The sequence below is a fragment of the Melanerpes formicivorus genome, unplaced genomic scaffold, assembly GCF_026170545.1.
Source record: "Melanerpes formicivorus ecotype bairdi unplaced genomic scaffold, bMelFor1.0.p_v2 SCAF_185, whole genome shotgun sequence".
Taxonomy (NCBI): domain Eukaryota; kingdom Metazoa; phylum Chordata; class Aves; order Piciformes; family Picidae; genus Melanerpes; species Melanerpes formicivorus.
In genome coordinates this window covers 169,835-187,777 of record NW_027142537.1, presented here as the reverse complement: position 1 = coordinate 187,777, position 17,943 = coordinate 169,835, and positions in this window count along the sequence as shown.

Sequence of the window (17,943 nt, the reverse complement as noted above, 5' to 3'; positions counted from 1 at the left end):
AGTAATTGAGTTTTATTTCAAATTCAGATTTGATTTGCAGGTTCAGGTTAATTGATCAATAATTACCACTTGCATATCTGTAACAGTGTCCTAATTGCAGATGTGCCTTGTGTCAAACTTGCCCAGGCTGTTGGCTCTTTATAAGCAACACTTTGCAAGTGTTGAGCACTCTGTAGCAAGAGCAGTATTTTAAGTGAACATGTTGCTTGTGTATTGGTAGCCTCACATATGAAGTAAAAGGTGTCATGACAAGACTTAATTAGAAGCTAAAATTGTAAGCTTGACTGTAGGTGTCAGAGAGAAAAAGGTAGAATCTGGGAAGCAAAAAATATCTAAAAGCCAAGTAAGTATCCCTGAATGCAGTCTGACGTTGTTTTTTCCAGTCTTTGTTTGCCCTAACTGAATGAAATAAGTAGAATGGCTTCCTACTAAAGTCCTTTCTAAATTATGGTCTCAAGTATTCTGCACCTGGAGTCTTGCTGCTGTGTCACCCTCAAGCTGTCAGTTCTCCCAGGCACGGGGGCCATATCGTCTCCCATTCTCAAAGCCCTCTTTTGCCTCGTATCTATCAAGCTTGTATCTTACTAATGCATTATTTATAAAACTAAAAGTAAATGTTGACAAATTGCAGGCCCAGTACAGTGGCCAAGTGTGGGGAGAAATTCCTGCTGTTGTCCTGAAAAGGCTTTTGCCCATTTGGTTACATTCTGACTTCTACAGTTCCTGCCCTCTGACAAACTTGCAGGGGATGATGGATGTTCTGGTGCAATGAGGTGTAACAGCTGGGTTGTTAGCTTGATAAAAGAACTGCAAGAAACAGACATCAGTTTACACAAGCTGATTAAATGAGTCTCTATCTGCAGGTAGTAAGCACTAGCACTTTCTCTGTACCTATTTGTTTGCCTGAGTGACAAGAGCAGACACTTAAAACTGCAGGGAGAGCCTTGGATTGTTAAGCTACATATGCAGACGTTTATGTAAATGATACTTATGTTTGTCTTCATTTTTCAAACTTGCTTTGATGGAAGCTCATCTAGTGCTGGTGGAGTTTAGAATGCTCTCAAACAATCTTCCCTCTAGCTAACAAGGAACAGATGCCCTGTCCTGAAATTGATTTGCTCCGAGTCACTAGCGAGTTTGGGTATCACAGAGACTCAAGGAGGGGCATTAAAGGCAAAATGGTGTTTACATTTCTCTTGTCATAAACTGTGTTTTGTGTCCTTAAAATACTGATATTTATTCGTGCTGTAATCCCAGTAACCTTTCATGGGCTGCAGTTAGAAATGCTCAGCTTACAGAAGTTGCTCTTAGCTGAAGCAGTGTAGATCACTGATAATTATGGCACTCAGCTTTGAAACAGTGGCTAAACAGCAAAGCTGTGTGATTATTGGGGGTTTGTAACTTATTGGTGGAATTTATCCTTTCCAGCTCTAGGAGTGGTTATGATTATAGTTACTGTAAACATGGAAAGCACTTAATCATCAAATTAGTAGATGGGTTTCCACATAGCATGAATTTTAATTATATTTTGAGCACTGTAATTTGTCTTGAGTAATATGAGCAGCTAGTTGGCCTGTGCAAGAACTGTGGGGCAAGTCAGAGGCAAGAGGGGGAGATGAATATTCTGTAGTAAGACTTGAAATGCCAGAATAAGGTGTGAAAGGTACTTCCTGTGTAACTACTGTTTAAAGCTTCAGATTCTCTTTGGAATGGCTCTTGACAGACTCAGTGTTTAGCTTTCTTCAACACATCTCAAATACTGGAAGAAAGGGCCACGAGGATGATCAGAGGGCTGGAGCACCTCTCCTATGAGGTCAGACTGAAAGAGTTGGGGCTCTTCAGTCTGGAGAAGAGAAGGCTCCAAGGTGACCTCATTGTGGCCTTCCAGGATCTGAAGGGGGCCTACAAGAAGGCTGGGGAGGAACTTCTCAGGATCTCAGGTAGTGATAGGACTAGGGGGAAGGGAATGAAGCTGGAGGTGGGGAGATTCAGGCTGGACATGAGGAGGAAGTTCTTAACCCATTCCAGGGCTTCACCACTCTCATGGTGGTCCATGGAAGTGGTTGAGGCCCCATCCCTGGAGGTGTTTAAGACCAGGCTCTGGCCAGCCTGGTCTAGTGGTGGAGTGTCGCTGCCCATGGCATGGGGGTTGGAACTAGATGATCCTTGTGGTCCCTTCCAACCCTGACTGGTACTATGAAAACTGGAACAGTCATCTTTTAGCTCTAAACTGAAGTTCCTCACCCTTTAAGTCTTGCATTTGCCAACCTTCCCCAAAATATTTGCAAGGGAAAAGTTCCTGCATGTGCCTTAGAGGTGGGAACAGCAGAGGAGGGAGAGGTCAAGTGTTCTAACTAAAAATAAACAGCGGATCTAATGAAGTAAAGCACTTTTTCCTGGGTTTGCAGCAGTTTATAATCCATTCTCAAGGTTGTAATTCAAGTAAATGAAGAGGCAGGTTAAGAACTCCTTGAACAACCTTTTTCAACTGGCAGTACAAAGAGAGTGTGTGTTGTGTGTGACTGAAGATCTTCACCTTCCTTGAGGTAACATGAGCTCACAATTTGGAGCAGAATTGCATATTTTCCAGTGCTGCCTCTAAAAATAGTAACTATCCTTTAAGGAAATTCCTTTGCATGGCAAAAACAGGCACAGTCCTGTGCTCAAAGTGTTGTAATGATAAGTGGTTTGGGAGGCAGCACTAATTGCCTGTTAATTGGAAGGCAGGATAGAAAATGCCATCTGTTTATTTTGCAGAGCCAATGTCACTGCTCTGCTGGTTACCTGTACTGCCTTTTGGATCAGCAAGCATGACAGTCACATTTGTGCATGCATTTTGGTGCTGGCACTGCAAAACCAACAAAACCAGCAGCAAAACCTGCAGCAGAAGACAAGAATAACCATCTTGCCTGGAGATTCAAGTGGGGAGTGAGCTTGGAGGGGTTTTGAGCTATAGGATTTTCTACTAGCCTTTTCTTTAAAAAGCTTGCCACAGTTAAGAGTGCTTACAGTCAAAACATTGTGGAAGTGAAAATCTAAACCAAAAGTTGCCTTAATGAAGTTTGGGGAAGATTTGTAATAAACAATGTGTGTAATCATTTACAGCTTTCTGTTCACTGAAAGGTCAAAAGTAATATTTAATATCAGTAACACAGTTCACTTACTGGTAAAAAATCACTTACTGCAGTCTCCTTTTGTTTCTGGAAGTACAGGAGTAAGGGACTTTATGTACAGTGTCTTATAAGGAGCTCTGTCTTCAAAAGAAATCATTTTGTCTCCCTTTCTCCAGCCAAGTCCTTTAAGATGGTTTCTGACTTCTCTGATCCTGTTGTTCTGAGTGGTGTGCCTGCTAGTTGTAGGTACGTGTAAATTGTAACTCAGTGTGCTGAGAACCAAGGTTTTGTGATCCTGAAAGTGTCTGGGCAAGAAACTCCTTGTAAGTGCTGTTGTTGCTGTTTGCTTGTAACAGAGGCTGATAGCTGTAGGTAAGTGCTGGCAGGGTTCACCACCACCTTGCCTTACAGAAATGTGACTCTTGGAAACCTGGCACTGACTTCTTTACGTAATCTTCCCTTTGACATGCTCTGACTTGGGGTTTGCATAGTATGTGGGCAGAGGGCAATTTAGAGCACTGATGGGGTCTGAACTATTGCAGATGGTGATTGAGTGGAAGTCCTGCACTGGCATTGTGCTGTGGCAGGGGAGGACAAAGACTGGGCAGAAGAGGAAAGAATTGGTAAGGGTGGGAAGGATTGGTTTCATCTGGGATTTTTCAGCTGTGTCCCTCCCCTCTCTACTTCACCTCAGGCAGGAAGAAAAATCATGGTAGAGCCTCTACCACCCTGTGCTTGAACCCTGTGCTGGGGCTGTATCAGCCAGGTTTGCTGCTAGGTAGTGTGCTGCTTCTATCCAGGGTGCTGGGCCATCTCATTGAAACTACACTGGCACCTAGAAAGGTTGGACCAGATGATCAGCAAGTGAGTGGACAGGGAAGCAGTGATTTTTACCATGCACTGTTCACTCCAATTGCAGGCAGCACTTCTCTCAGCCTGACTCATTCTGTTCCTCTACTAATCTGTCCCCCTTGATAAAGATTGTTGCCTACCTTCTGGGATATGAGATCTTCCTATTCCCTCTCTCCTATATAGGAGGACTAGAGGTGTTTAGGAAGAGACTGGATAGGGTGCTTGGTGCCATTAGATAGTGTTGATTAGATAGTGTTGGATGATAGGTTGGGCTTGATGATCTCAAAGGTCTTTTCCAACCTGGTTTATTCTATTCTATTCCTGGAGCAAATGCCTGTGCAAAACTCCCCTAATTCTCTTCCTCTGTCACTTTCCAGGCTTTCAATGGCAGTTGTCATCTCCCCATTGCATTTCTATTGCTCTTGAATGTTAACTTTACTGACCTTTGTCAATCCCCTCCCATCTGAAGGAGGAGCTTTAGAAGGATTATTCCTCTTCAAGGTGATTAAAGTTGCTACTCAATTGCCTTGTTGGCATCTCTGTAACATTCAAGGGCCAGGGAGGTGAAGAAACAGTCCAACTGCCACCCACAGAAGATGAAGCACTGCTGACAGCCCCTTCCCTTCAGGCTCTGCTTTGTCTCTCGCATTTAGTAAAGGATTTGTTTCTAAATTAGGAAGCCTAAGGTTCTGCTGTTGAGGTGTTCACATTTAAATTATTCCTCATTCTGCAGGGGCTTAAGTTCACCTCACTGACCCTGACCTCAGTCAGCAGGAAATGCACTCATAAAATCTGTTTGTGTCCTCTGCTTGGCTTTTGCTTATCAGGGCAGTGGCAGTAAATGTTAGAACTCTGCTGTGTCTCTCATCTATGGTGTGACTGTTGGTTACTTAACATCTCTGAGGGTAAGCATATATTGCATGAGTGAGAGGATTAGTTGCTGTTTGCACAGCATTTTATAGTTATAAAACAAGAAGTGCTAAGAGCAGTGTCACTGACAGGATCTGCCTGATGCAGATCTCCTTCTGGCTGATTGCCAGTAGTTGTGTTAAGGCATTGTTAGGGGCCCTGTGAGAAACTGAATTCCTAGACTTTCCTATTCAAATTCTTACAGGCAAGGTGAGATGGGTTAACCTTGGCTGGCATCCAGGTGCCCACCAAACTGCACTCTCACTCTATCTCCTCAGCAGGACAGGGGAAGAAAACAGTTAAAAAGCTCATGGATTGAACCAAGGACAGGGAGACAACTCCCCAGTTGCTGTCACATGCAAAACAGGCTCTACTTGGAGAAAGCTAATTTAACTGCACTGGTTAGGTCACACTTTGAGTACTGTGTCCAGTTATGGGCCCCTCAAGTTTAGGAAAGATGTTGAGTTGCTGGAACATGCCCAGAGAGGGGCAACAAAGCTGGGGAGGGGTTTGGAGTGCAAGGTCTACGAAGAGAGGCTGAGGGAGCTGGGGTTGCTTAGCCTGGAGAAGAGGAGGCTTTGGGGGAGACTTTATTGCTGTCTACAACTACCTGAAGGGAGGTTGTAGACAGATGGGGGTTGGTCTCTTCTCCCAGGCAACCAGCACCAGAACAAGAGGACACAGTCCCAAGGTGCACTAGGGGTGATTTAGACTGGATGTTAGGAAGAAGTTCTTCATAGAGAGAGTGATTGCCCATTGGAATGGGCTGTCTGGGGAGGTCGTAGAGTCACCATCATTGGGGGTGTTTAGGAGAAGACTTGATGAGGTGCTTGGTGCCATGGTTTAGTTGATTAGATGGTGTTAGGTGATGGGTTGGACATGATGATCTTGAAGGTCTCTTCCATTCTATTCCATTCCATTCCATCTCACTGCCAATTCATACCAGAGTAAGATAGTGAGAAAGAAAAATAAAATGTAAACCAACTTCACTCCCAAGTCTTCCATCTCATACAGGGGACAGGGGAATGGGAAATGGAGAGTGGTGGTTAGGGCATAATTCTATCACCACAGCTATTTCCCCACGCTGTTCTCCTACTCCAGCATGCAATCCTTCCCAGGAGAGGAACAGTCCTTCACAAACTTCTCCACCATGAGTCCTTCCCACACTTATCCACGTGGGTTTACACTTTAGCCTTCAATCCCTGTTTTAATATGAAGTGCAATAAGTAGTTAACACTTTAGAGCTGGGGTTTTATGGTTTGGTGTTTTTCTTGTGGTCCTGCTATTGTCCAGAATACTAATAGGGCAGAGCTGTTAACAATTTGTATGGCACCATCTGTGCACTGCTGCAGTATTCTATGAGCCTGTACTTGTAATCAGGGATTAAACTATCTTTGCAATTCATCCTAGTGCTGTACGATAGCAAGCATCGATTGCTGCAAAAACTGCAGAAGACTTTAGAGCCTTGTGTTACTTCCAATGCAGTAGAAGAGACAGCTGCATTTGTCAGACACTGAGAAATAAATACATCTCAAAATTCACAATATTCTGAAGATAAGTTCCTGAGCAGAGCTTGGGCACATTTCCCTCATGGTGTTCCTCTGGAAAAATGAAGTAAGAGAGACAGATTTCAGCACACTTCTTGTTGCCATTAGTTTTTTTCTTTGGTTGAGGTTTTGTATAGCAAACAAGAAAGAGACAAACCAAAACATTTTGCCATCTCTAAATGTAACACAAACAATCTGGATTAATTGCTTATGCTTGTCCATCCCCTTGTAATCTCTGTCACGTTGTTTTACTTGGAGGTCTTTTTTTTTCTTCTTTTTTTCTTTTCTTTCTTTTTTTTTTTTTTTTTAGAGATTTAATAGTTCAAGAAAAGTGAAGCAGGGAAGGAGAAGCATAAGGCAAAGGACTGATTTAAATGTAGCTGTCCTCCAAAACCTTCTGATTTGTGCCAAGAAGTGAGCCATACAGAATAGAATAGAATCAATAAGGTTGGAAAAGACCTCAAAGATCATCAAGTCCAACCTGTCACCCAACACCTCATGACTACTAAACCATGGCACCAAGTGCCATGTCCAATCCTCTCTTGAACACCTCCAGGGATAGTGACTCTATCACCTCCCTGGTCAGCACATTCGAACAGCTAACAACTCTCTGTGAAGAACTTTCTCCTCATCTCAAACTTAAACTTACCCTGGTGCAGCTTGAGACTGTATCCTCTTGTGCTGGTGCTGGTTGCCTGGGAGAAGAGACCAACCCCCACCTGGCTACAACCTGCCTTCAGGTAGTTGTAGAGAGCAATAAGGTCTCCCCTGAGCCTCCTCTTCTCCAGGCTAAACAATCCCAGCTTCCTCAACCTCTCCTCACAGGGCTTGTGCTTGAGGCCTCTTACCAGTCTCATTGCCCTTCAAACAGTATGCAGCAGAGAGAGCCCACCTTCATCTCTGTCTTGAGTCAGCATCTTACTGCAGGCAGCACTGTGCAACTGCCTCCACTGGTGGAGGTGACTTGATGGGTTAAGCTATGGAGTGCTTACCTTGCTGCTTTCTCACTGCTTCTGTGCTGCAAGCAGATGATTAAGAACCCTGAAGATGAAAATCATTTTTCCAACTAGCCCTAAAAATAGTAACATACACTTAGAAACTTAATGATTCTCAAAGTGAAATCTAAAAATGTCAAGGTAGTTCTTATACTAAATTGTTTTTTTATTCTTGTGGTTGCCTAAGTCATCCTTTATTAGAGGGATGATACTTTAAATGTATTCATTAATTATTACAACATGAAAGATTATAACCTTTAATTGAAGGAGTTCTTACCTACTGTAAAAGAAACAAAGTCATAGTCTAATACTCTATCACTGATTTGTGTTACAGCAAAATCAGGCTGGCAGTGGCCTAAGCAAAACCAAATTGTTTTATGGAGCACTTCTTCAGCCTCAGTCCTTGCTTTGTTTTTCTTGTTTTCTTAGATGAGCTCAAATAGTCATGAAAAATATTTCCTCCCAATCTGTTTCTCCCAAAGGTTCAGCAGTAAATGCAGAGAGCAGAATTAGTCTGAAAAGTCTACAGGTGATGTCTAAAGTGCAGAAGACACCCAGAAGGAATGCTCTGCTCTCATTCAGTCCATAGCTCCCATGTTGCAAGCTTTGTAGAGTAAGGAATGGCTACTTCTGATTTATGAAAGCCATAGAGCATCTGGGGGGGGGGGGGGGGGGGGGGGGGGAATGCAGAGTGGATAAATTAGTCCACTTTGATTGCTAGATTGTAGCATAGGATGCTGATTTTATTGGATATTAATCTCCCTCAAAGCAACTCCCTCTCCACAGAGAGAGTTGTTGGCCATTGGAATGTGCTGCCCAGGGAGGTGGTGGATTCACCATCACTGGAGGTGTTTAGGAAGGGATTGGATGTGGCACTTGGTGCCATGGTTTAGTAGTCATGAGGTATTGGGTGACAGGTTGGACATGATGATTTTTGAGGTCTCTTCCAACCATATTGACTCTATGATTCTAAAAGACAATGTTTTCTGCCTTGCCCAGTTTCCAAACTATGCCTCATTGAACTGTATGTTTGCATGTAGTGAAATGGATCTGGCTGTATGAGAGCAAAATGCATGAACAAACTTTTATGCTGCAAAGATATCTGTCTGTGTGTGCTGTTGAAAGAGTACAGCCTGGATGGACACATGCCAGAGGGACAGGAAAATGACTGCAAAACCCTGCTGGAGTACAGAACCAGACTCCTTCTATAAAAAAGAATGACTTTTCTATATGCTTCTCAGTTGTGCTTCAGGGAAGGTTCCTGTAACTTCTCAGGCACATATCTCCCTGCAGGTACCATGAAGGGGAAACTCTAATCCTTTTAATTAAAACAGAAGTGGGGCAAATTCTTAATATCTTACTGCTTGTGTATGAATTGCTATAAAATGAGGTAAGTTTGTTTTTTTTTAAAGTGAAAGATGTTTTCTATAATTAGGAAAAGAGAGGGGATAAATGCTAATACAATCTGTGCTCAGAGCACATTTACTTGAAATGTGCTAACTTGTGAATTTTGATCTTTTGCTTTCTTGACTAAAAAGGAAACGGCGTTCAACAAGTGAGAAGCAGAACTCCAGAGATGTAGGGTGTGTATTCTGCATCAGGACTGCTTCCTTGAAGTAAAAGTCTATTACAGGTACCCAGGATTGGCAGTGAGGTGGAGGGAAACACCCATGTGGTGTGCTCTGAAGATAAGATTAGTTTATAGATGGCTCATCGACTGTGTCTGCAGGACTGTAGCACCCAGCCTTTAGGCACCAGGAAAATGACACAACATAGCTGCAGCCTTTCTGAGGAAAGCTTTTTCTTGGTGTTTTTGTTGGGTTGGGTTGTTTTGTTTTCATTTGGGTTGGTTGTTTCAACTAATGTTAGCTGTTTGTAGGCTAATACTATCAACCAGTCTTGCTCCTGTCTGTCCTATTTCTTGTTTCATCCTAAATCCTTTGCATACTTTCATTTGTGCCAAAGCACAGGCAATAAACTGAAGAAAATGGGAGTGAAGAGTAAAGGTAATATTTTGTCAGCTGATTCAGCTAACATTTCTCACAGCATAGTTTTTTAAGCTTCAGTCAAACTTACCTAGTTCATCATAATGAAATAACATAATGAAAACACAAGAGAAGGGAGCTGTTTTTCTTGTCCACAGCCAGAAGACAAAGCAAGCAGTAAAAGGGCATGAGAGTCGTGATGAAATTGTTTGTACTACTCTCTATGGTGTGCTTCCCTGGGCTAACTGAAATTGATCTTCTGTATGCTAAGGATTCACCTCATAATGTGTCTGTAATACCTGGGAAGGAATAGCACAAGGCACCAGTGCAGAGTATGGATCCTCCTGCTAGAAAGCAGCTCCCTGGAGAAAGAACTTGGAGTCCTAGTGGACAGCAAGTTATCCATGGGACAGGAATGTGTCCTTGCGGCCCAGAGGGCCAATGGCATCCTGGAGTGCATTAAGAAGAGTCTGTCTGGCAGGTCTAGAGAAGTTCTTCTTCCCCTCCACTCTGCCTTGGTGAGACCACACCTGGAATACTGTGTCCAGTTTGGGGTTCCTCAGTTCAAGAGAGAAAAGAATCTGCTGGAGAGAGTCCAATGGAGAACTATGAGGATGATTGTGGGACTGGAACATACCTCATATGAAGAGAGACTGTGAGAAGTGGGACTGTTTAGTCTTGAGAAGTTTGAGAGGAATCTTATTGACATCTATAAATATCTGAGGTGTGGGTGTCAAGATGAAGGTGTCAGTCGCTTTTTGGTGGTGCCCAGTGACAGGATGAGGAACAACAGCTACAAGCTAGAACACAGGAGGTTCCACCTCAACACAAGGAGACACTTCTTTATGGTAAGAGTGATGGAGTGCTGGAACAGGCTGCCCAGACAGGTAGGTTATGGAGTCTCCTTCTCTGGAGACTTTCAAAACCCACCTGGAAGCATTCCTATGTGACATGCCCTGGGTGATCCTGCTTTGGCAGGGGGTTGGACTCAATCTGTGGAGGTCCCCTCCAACCCCTGACATTCTATGGTTCTGTGTGATCCTGGGGTGAAAACAACTCAAGTATCAATAGTCTACAATTGCTTCTGTAACAATGCAAGTAGGGAACAACCTGTAGGAAACCCTGGGCTCATCTGAACTCTTGGGTGGAGGATTTAACAGCATTTCTTAAATAACAAATTTATCTACTCATAAAGACAAGCTGCTCACAGGGAATCTATTTTTGAAGAGTCATATTCCTACTTAGCAATTCTTTTGTCATGAATTAAATGCTTCAGTTGTCTCTGGTCCTTATCCACCCACCCTTCTTCTACATTTTGGCATACTTTGTAGGCATAAGTTTTGGCTTCATGTTCCATGTAATGTACCTTATTAAGAGACCTCTTTACACAAAGTCATGGTCATCACTGGTATTGATGCTTATTCTAGTCAGTCTAACTAAAGGTGGTGTCATCATGGCAAAAATTAGAGGCAGTGTCTCACATCTTAAGATAAATATTTTGGCCAGAAATTCTTGCACATAGTCTGGGAGAGACGAGAAGCAATAAAGGGGTTGGAGACTGTGGTTTCATAAATCTTCCCTAACTTTGTCTTACTTTCCTAAAAGCCATAAACCACTTCTCACTTCAGATCAACCAGACATGGGATAGCAGTCCTGTAGTGTAAGTGATGAAGCCTAGAATAGGAATAGAGTAGAGTAGAGTAGAATAGAATAGAATAGAATAGAATAGAATAGAATAGAATAGACCAGGTTGGAAAAGACCTTTGAGATCATTGAGTCCAACCTATCATCCAACAGCATCTAATCAACTAAACTGAATATTTTAAACAGACAATACCCAGTTCTGAGTTGGTAGGTTGGATTTTTGGTATGTAGAAATGCCCAGCTTTTAAATCTGTTATAATATGGCCAAGTTGGTTTTATAGCTTTGGAAAGTGACTATTTCCAAGCATTCAAGGAATTTGACCACTCGCTTTTATCAATCCCCAAGATGTTACTATCTGAAGCATGGAATGAGTGTTTGAATTAGTTTTATGGCTTCAGGAGAATCGTGGATAATTAGGGTATTTGGTTTCAAAGACTTAATCATGATTCTCAGACCCTTTTTTTGCACTGTGTTTCACATGGTGGTTTCAGCATGTAGTAGTCTACCCCTGTTAGTTGGGACTTGGGAAGATGAGATAAATTATTGATGAAGACAGAAGCAAATTCTATTGCTAGCACAAAAGGGCCTCAAGCACAAGTCCTGTGAGGAGAGGCTGAGGGAGCTGGGATTGTTTAGGCTGGAGAAGAGGAGGCTCAGGGGTGACCTTACTGCTCTCTACAACTACCTGAAGGGAGGTTGTAGCCAGGTGGGGGTTGGTCTCTTCTCCCAGGCAACCAGCACCAGAACAAGGGGACACAGTTTCAAACTGTACTAGGGGAAGTTTAGGCTTGAGGTGAGGAGAAAGTTCTTCACTGAGAGAGTCGTTAGCCATTGGAATGTGCTGCCCAGGGAGGTGGTGGAATCACCATCCCTGGAGATGTTCAAGAGGGGATTGGACATGGCACTTGGTGCCATGGTTTAGTAGTCATGAGGTGTTGGGTGACAGGTTGGACTTGACGATCTTTGAGGTCTTTTCCAACCTTGTTGATTCTATGATTCTAGGGTGTCAATAAGTTCTTGTAAACTGCTTTTATATATTCCGCTGTAGTTTGCACAGGTCTGATCTTATCAATGTTATTTTAAAACAAAATATGATTTCCACACATGAACATCTGGTGTATGAGCACAGCTTGCTGTCAGCATATTGAACCTTACTGTTTTTTATTGAATATCACATCTGCTATGAAAGCACAGGGAGTACACCATTTCAGCTTGTTTCTGCCCATCAGGGCACCACTTTTTCTGTGCCTGTTCATCATAGTCTGGTCTACTTTCAAGGACCCTGAAGTGAAAAGGATATGTTTGAGAGTCCACATTTTCATCTACCTCCCATTTTTGTGAGGCAGTAGTTGACACTGTTTTTCTGAGCCGCTGCTCTTTTAGATGAGTCAGTTTCAATTCTAAATGTAACGGTGGCAAAGTCTGCTACTTTGGCAGATGACTACTTCAGCTGTAGTCTGCTTTTCAAGAGGGTCTGGGCAGAGGAGCAGGCTGATCATTGATTGGAACCAATGATATTCAGTGCATTTTTCTCTCCTTTAAGTTTCAGAAATAAACTTCCTGCGAGTTTATAAGCACCTAAAACCAAAATGATGTAGGATGTTATAACTGCTTATGAATATGGATTTTGCTAGCAGTTCAGCTGCTAAGCAAGTCAGATCTTTCTCCTTTGTGTATTAACATTTGACCTTGCAAAAGTGCTGTTTCAAAAGGACATCCAAGATTCATTTCCTCGGACAACAACAAGTTACTAAGTATAGGCAGTGAATGAATTTGATTGATCAGTGAATTGAACTTTGTGTGCCCTAATTCAGGTATGTTTGTGTTTTTCAATTGCTTTCTTGATTGCTTAGTGTAAGGTGTCAATGTTTTTAATTGCCTGTCATCTCCCAAGAATCTCTCCCATAAGGCAACAAGAGGACACAGTCTCAAGCTGTGCTAGGGGAGGTTTAGGCTGGATGTTGGGAAGAAGTTCTTCATAGAAAGAGTGATTGGCCATTGGAACGGGTTGCCCAGTGAGGTGGTGGAGTCACCGTCACTGGAGGTGTTTAGGAAGAGACTGGATGGGGCACTCGGTGCCATGGTTTAGTTCATTAGATAGTGTTGGATGGTGGGTTGGACTCGATGATCTTGAAGGTCTCTTCCAGTCTGGTCTGGTCTATTCTATTCTAGTCTAGTCTAGTCTAGTCTATTCTGGTCTTTTCTATTCTGGTCTATTCTATTCTGGTCTGGTCTATTCTATTCTATTCTATTCTCTCTAGCTACATGGCAAAGCCAACACTTCTCCTACCCATGAATTCTAGGAGTGCTGTTCTTCAGTAGGAACAGGCAAGCAATAGCAAAACTGCATCCTATCCATCATTTAATCAGTACTGCTGCTTTACTTACACAAGAGTTCAGTATAAAGAGGGGCCCCTCTCCTATTAAAAGACCTAATAATTCATGAATATTTGTGATGAAACTGAGATATGCAATGGGCTTTTAATTCAGAGCAGCAGCAGCAGCAACCACAACAACAAGAAAATGAAGTAGAAAGGCTTGTATCTTATTTGCAGTATATCTTTTCAGCAGTTAAAAAAAAACAGAAGCAGCAGCTTCTCCCTTTCTGAAGCATATGTAACTCATAAAATCTGAAAATTGCTTTGGAGCATTGGCCTTGTACAGAGCTATACTGTGTAATTGGCTTTCTCAAGAAACCTCTGCATCATGTGCTTTAAGGTATGTACTAAGTGATTTAATAGGATATGTCATTTTTAATTACTGTGGAAGAGCATTCATGAGTCTAAAAATGCAAGTCATGTCCACTTAGCATTACCTCTCCTAAAAGCATTTTTATGTAACCTGCAGGAAACTGCACAGTGTATTTTCTTTTTTTTTTTATCCTTTAAGTGCATGGTAGTTTTACATTTTTGTGATCTTCAGGATGAATTCAGTACATGATTCAAGGTAAATTAGTCTTAACTGAGCTCTCAAAAAAAAAAGCTGCTGCCAATTTCTGGGTTTGAATGGTCTAAAATTAGCTCTCATCCAGCTCTACAATACATCACTGTCTTAGAAGCATCCTAGTGCTCTCCACCCTCTTAATACCATCAAATGCAATATAAAAGCCATGTCACTGTAATTGCCCCATCCATATTGCAGCTGCATCTGATTTCTGTGGCCATCTGTATCAAATAATTGATTTGGGTTTTGATCCCCCCCCCCCCAGTCCTGAGTTCTAAGCAAATTATTAGAATTTTAAAATGACATAAAAACTTCTTTCCAGGAGCAGGTGACTTGCTCTGAAAAAGTGTGGCATGCAATCTAAGTTGAAGTCTGTTGCAGCTGATGTTAGCTACTTTTGACAGTTATTCCAGGATTTTCTTTACTGTTTCTGTGCTCTAGCCCTGTGCAGTGAAAGAATACTGATGCCTGACAAAGAAGACCCTACTGTTCTGTTATTGTTGCTGCCTCCAAAATGTCTGAACAGTTTTGTCCAGTTCTAGGTTGGGCAATAATCCAATCCACACAATGCAGGTGGAAAACCCGGTGGCACAGCAGTGCTGGGAGCTGCAAGAGGTTTGTGGCTTTAATGGGAATTGCAAAGCATGGAAATATCCTGTTCCAGAAAGGAGCCTAACACAGGTCTGGTTGAGTAAAACTCTGAAGTTTGGCAGGAGTTGTAGATTTGTCAAAGAAATGAAATGCCTGGGAAAGGTCCTAACCTATAAGGCAAACTCTTGACACGTACAGAAAGCAGCACACCTTCCAGCAAAGTTGGAACTGACCATCTTCAACTAGATTTGGTCTTTCACAGAATTGTCAGGGTTGGAAGGGACCTCAAAGATCATCCAGTTCCAACACCCTGTCCTCCAGTTCCCCTCCATCATGGGCAGGGACACCTCACTATATCAGGTTGCTCAGAGCCCCATCCAGCATGGCCTTAAAATCTTCCAGGGATGTGGCTTCCACCACCATCATTCGCAACACTTCTGTCAGTGTTTTAAGCTAAAATCTTGTCCCAGGTGACACATTTAATTGGGCAGCAGCACATACTTTATGTATTTTTAAGTGTAAGATAGTACTGAAAACTTTCAAACACTGGAACTGTATGACTTCTGTTGAAAAAATAACAAGGCCCATTCTTCAGCAGAGGACTGGCTGAATGACTGGCTTCCCAGCATAGATTTAGGTATCTTTCTCCCTTAATGAAGCTTAAACTTTATAGTTTCCCCTTACTTTTATTTTCTTTTCTTTTTTTTTCTTTTCATAGCTGGGATTAAATAATTTTTAAGTCTGCACCCAGACAAGACAGGATATAGCCCTGTCTGTGTCCTTGCTGCAATCTACCTTCAGTCTTCTGCACAATTACCCTAGTGGAACAATTCACTTAGGGTGCTGTGGCACATCAGAGCCTGCACCACAATATGCTGGTTTTACTTTTGCCTTTCACACAGTACCTTGTTCAGAACAGTTTGTTCCATCATCTGCCCTTAGTTGCTGATGTGTCCTGCTCAGCTGTTTCTCCACCTTACTTTCTTAACAGGGGGAAAACTAGAAATACTGATTCCTAGCTGAAACCATATTCACATGATCATAGAGGAAGGTAGATAATGAAACACATCTTTCTAGGTACAGTATCAATATTTGTCCTCTTCCTTCTATGGGGGAGGAAAAAGCCAAGCAAACAAACAAACCAAACAAATGAACTAGAGCAGCCACAGAAAACAGAACAGAAAAGGACTTCAGAAGTTCATTCAGTGTATCTCCTCCATGTAAGGTAGGCATAGCTATCCTGAAAATAATTTTACCTGATCTACTGCTAGCCTTGAAAAGCCCCTCTTCTGTTTCTGATTTTGTTTGTGTATGTGTGCATGTATTGTGAGAAAGAGGTTAGGAAAGATTTCTAAAGAAAACAAAGTGAGAGATTGGAAGACATAAGAAACATGCGGTGGGACAGGAGGAAGAATTGAAATTCCCATCCTGCATAAGGCATAGACTAGATGTGCAAGAACCACTTCATCTTGCCTGGGTCAGGTAAGTATAAATACAGAAAGAGTGAATAAAAACTTGAATAGCAAAGTAAGAGTTCATGGTTCTGTGCTGCTGCTGCTTGCTTGCTTTGTAAGGTCTTGCTGCCTGAACCTGTTTATGGCAAACAAAGTTCTGAGAGTCTCAAATTAACTGAATACTTTAGTATCCCTCTTTTACAACCCTGATATTATAGAAATTATTCTGTGTAAGCTGTGACTTGCAGAAGAAGTTGCTCTGTAAAAGCTGTGGCTTGTCCATAAAGGAAGCTGTGCTGCTGTAGCTTTGTATTTCACCTCCTAATACTATCAAAAATAGCCAGGCTTTTATATGTTAGTATAGGCTTTTGCCCTCCTAATGTTGCTGATTCTGCTGGACTAAGTAAGAAGCTACAAATACTAAATTGTAACTTTACTGAAGGTGAGAGAAACTGAAAGGAAAAAAAAGCTTTGATAAAAGAAGTCAGAAAATTCATTTCTATTTTAACAGGATTTCAGTTGTGTTCTGAATATTGCTTGAAGTTCAAATCCAGCACTTAAAAAGCTCATGTTGCAAAAAGGGTTGCATTTTCAGTGGAAGCAGATGTGCTTTGTATCCTGAGGTACCTTGTCTCTCAGGTAGCACCCTGATAACTGGGTGTGCAAAGAGGATTGAGTGTGTAACTGTTTGCTTGCATGGATTGCTGTGGGATTTAGAAGCATCACTAAGAGTTCATTGTCTCCTGTATTGTAAAGAGAATTTGTTTAGGGTTGTACAAGGATGAAATAAATTAATCATAGAATGTTAGAGGTTGGAAAGGACTTCCAGAGATCGAGTCAAAACCCCCTTCCAAAGTGGGATCACCTAGGGTAGTCTGCACAGGAATGTGCAGAAGGAAACTCCACAACCTTTTTGGGCAGCCTGTTCCACTGCTCTGTCACCTTTGCTGTAAAGAAATTTCTCTTTGTGCTGAGGTGAAATGTTCTCTGTTCAAGTTTGCATCCATTGTCCTTGTCTTGTTACAGTGCACCACCAAAAAGAGATTGTCCCCCTCCACTTGACACCCATCCCTCAGATATTGATAGGCATTGATCAGATCCCCTCGCAGTCTTCTCAATATTAAACAGCCCCAGGTCTCTGTTTCTCTTCATAGGGGAGATGCTCAATTCCCCTAATCATCCTCATGGCTCTTCATTGGACTCTCTCTAGCAGATCCCTGTCTCTCTTGAATTGAGGAGCCCAAAAGAAAACCAAGAAATATTTGTAGAGTAGAGTAGAATTAACCAGGTGGGAAAAGACCTTCAAGATCGAGTCCAGCCTATAGTCAGAGAGTTGTATTTGCATGAGCTGTTGTTACAGTTGCATAGTAGTCTTATCTGATGCAAATATCCAAGCAAACACTAGTTCTATTTTCATTTTATTTCAAGACAAAGTTCAGTATTTCTCCCACAATCAAGTTATAAGGAAAAAAAAATCAGATAGCTTGAGTTTCACTAAAGAAAAAGCTGTAATTAGTTCTCTTCAAGCTCCCTAAAATATTGTCTCTCCTAAGTAACAAAGAAAATACTATTTCAGATAATGGCTGAATCTTAAAACATTTCCAGGTAGACTGTGCTTTACTGTCTGACAAAATAATTCCAATCTTGCTAAATTGTAGTTCCTGTATAATAATGACTCTTAGATACTTTCATTTGCTTCGCAGTGCAGTCGATTACCAAAGGCTACTTTAATGTGTTTCTAGGGAATCACCAAGTGATACAGAGCAGCAATTCCATTATCTCATTTGTATCTCAGAGAGGAAAAATACCCCCCCCAAAAAGAAAATTTAAGAAAAGGATCACATTTAAGATGTAAAAGGCAGACCAAATTGCTACAACACTCATAGTGTGGACTACTGTTTCTGCTGTC